We start from the raw sequence: 3,097 nt of genomic DNA on the forward strand, positions 1-3,097 counted from the left end.
TTTCAGGTGAAGCCATCTCGCCACATTTTTCATAAGGCTCATGAAAACCTGAGGCGCCGTAGACAGGCCGAAACACAAGGCTCTGAATTGGAAGATCCTTCCCCCCGTCATGAAACGAGGTACTTCTTCGACGAAGGATGGATCGGGACGTGAAAATAGGCATCCTGGAGATCCAGAGACACCATCCAATCCCCTTGGCGAAGAGCCGCAAGGACTGATGCAGAGGTCTCCATGGAGAACTTCTGTTTCTGAACAAACTTGTTCAGAGCGCTGACATCCAGAACTGGTCTCCAGCCCCCCAAGGCTTTCGCAACCAAGAAAAGACGATTGTAAAACCCTGGGGAGCTTTGATCCAGCACTAGCTCTATAGCTCTCTTGTCCCACATCTGATCCACCATTTGTTGAAGAGTATCTTTCAACACAGGGTCCTTGTAATTGGCGGACAATTCCCGCGGAGTTGATGTCAGGGGAGGATTGTCCAGGAAAGGAATGAGGTATCCCTTCTGTAGAACAGACATAGACCAAGCGTCTGTATCTATGAGAGTCCAGGCTTCCGCAAATTCCCGGAGCCTGGCACCTACTGGTGTTTGGAGGAGCGTCACTTCACTTTCCCCTTTTAAAGGGACGGAAAGAGGCTCTGCCTCTCTTCTCAGTCGCCTTTCTTTTAGCGGTAACTCTAGCGGGAGGGCCTCCTCGAAAGGGCCGAACAGGCGTACACACACCTTTCTTGTCTCCCACCATCACTGGTCTCTTCTTCTGGGAAGATTGCAGGAGATCCTGTGTTGCTTTCTCCGTCAGAGAACGGGAAATGTCCCTCACCAACTGTGAAGGGAACCAGAGTCAGACCTGGGAGCGAATAACAAGGCTGCCCTTTGCGAATGGGATACCGCTTTTGTCAAGAAAGCGCTAAAAACAGATTCTCTTCTTCAAGAGACCTGCTCCAAATAAGAAGAAACTTCCCCTGAGCCATCCTGTACCGCCTTGTCAATACAGGACAAAATTGCAAGGAGTACGTCCGGATCGAGTCCTTCCGAGGCATGACCTTCTTGGACATCACCCCAAGGGACCAATCTAGGAAGTTGAGGATATGATCCAACTCTGAAAGACCCCAAGTAATCTTCGCAGTATGAAGGCTATGTCTCCTGGAAGCATCTACCAGACTGGAAAAGTCAGCTTTAGCCGAAGCTGGGAGAGTGAGTCCCATATTCTCCCCACGTCTGGTACCAAATACCTCTCTTGCCCGTAAGTCTAGCGGGAGGCATGCAAAACACCCCGTCCTGACTAGCTCCTTCTTGGTTAGCATCCAGCTATCCAGCGACTGAAGAGCTCTCTTCATAGAAATCGTCGGTTCTCATCTTCAAGAAAGCCAACGACTTCGGCGTCTTAGAGCAAGAAAATGACAATTTGTCGAAAATTGCATTTTCCTAAACTATACAAACCCAACCTGAGGTTCCTTTAACAATAGGAAGTAGCTAGCGGCAGCTGGAACGGTCGTAAGCTTCGAACAAGGGGAGAACGGTAGTTAACTGCTTGCGCGCGACTGGGAAGTAAACAAATTACTTTTGCTTTTGGCCCATGCAAAATACGCAGAGTGAGGGTGTGGCATGAGGAGGGACTATATTTAAAGGACCTCAGGTTTGTATAGTTAGGAAAAATGCAATTTTTCGACAAATTGTCATTTGTTCCGATACGTAATACAAACCATCGGTCCTTTAACAATAGGAAGACTCACTTCTTGGTGGGAGGAATCTGAGTCTTTTGATGAACAGACTGGTGTTCGTCCATCCCTGGAATGCCTCCCTGGTCGTAAGAGCGAGGGAGGGATCCAAGCCTCTGTCCGATTGATCGGGGTGTGCACCGCAGGATCAATGGTCAGACCTCTGGGCCGAGTACTAAGAGAGAGGCAAGCGTATCTCTTCGTACCAGCAAGCAAGAACTTGTTCCTGTTTGCAAGAGGCAACAAATAAATGGGTTGTCCTCAAGCTGGCATCCACTTCCTCCCCCTTGTTTTGGAGGAAGTGGTGGATATACGCTCCTATCCCTAGTGAAAGGGATAGGATGGGGCTCTGTTGAGTAGCTCACCTGCATCTTGTCCTAATCCAGCAGGGTGACGACCGTGTCCCTCTAACCACAGGTAGAGGGGAAGAAAAAGATGGGAAGAGGAGCCAGTCACACTCTCATTCACTCATCCATTCTTACGGTCACACCAGGACTCGATGCTGTTCAGCCTGCGAGGGTCTGGGTTCGCTACACAACGTGTTGAGCAGCCACCACGGGTCCCAAGGAAAAAAGATCCAAGGACCTGTGGGCAATATCCCGAAGGTAGAAGGAAGGGCATGTCTGGTTGGACCAAACCCCTGCCTTCAGTACCTGCGCCACGGAGAAGTTCTTGCGGACAAGGCAGCATCTCCTTCGCATCGAAGGCGGTGAAGTCCATTAGGGAGGGGATTGTGAACGACTCGAACCAATCGTCAGGGACCGAAGGGTTCTGAGTCTTCGCTACGAAGTTCGGTACGAAATCGAGCGTCACGGATCCCCATCCCCTGGATGCTTGACTTCGCAGGAGAAGTCATGCAGTTCCTCAGAGGAAAAGAAGGAAATAGTCGCATGACCTATCTCTCTTCTCTACTTCGGTGATGTCCAGTACCCATACTGGTCTGTCCGTTTGCCACGAAGTCTCTCGCATCCTCCTATCCCCATGCAGCGAAGTTTCTCGGTAGTGGATAGGACACCGACACTCCATGGTGGGTGTCGATGGTATGGGTACTGTGACAAGCTATTAAAACGAAGTAATGATTGCTCTGCAACAACCGAACTAAGTCAACAGCGTAGTTCGTAACTGACTCGGGCGCTCTGAAAGCTGCCGACTGACTGCGTTCGGTAGGAGGCAAGTTGTCAAAGCATCCGAGTAAGTCACGTGAACCTTCGCCTTTAAAGGGTTATGCCGAGAGACCAAACAAATAATGTATTTGTTTGTCACCAATGCCGGACAGCGAGGTGATGATTCTCTTAAGGCATGTGCCCAACAGGCGAAAGTCAATTGCCTTCTAGAGACCGAGGTCCCTGAAGGTAAAACATCTCATGGTTGTTGAATCTC

This window comes from Macrobrachium nipponense, chromosome 23 (assembly GCF_015104395.2).
Source record: "Macrobrachium nipponense isolate FS-2020 chromosome 23, ASM1510439v2, whole genome shotgun sequence".
NCBI lineage: Eukaryota > Metazoa > Arthropoda > Malacostraca > Decapoda > Palaemonidae > Macrobrachium > Macrobrachium nipponense.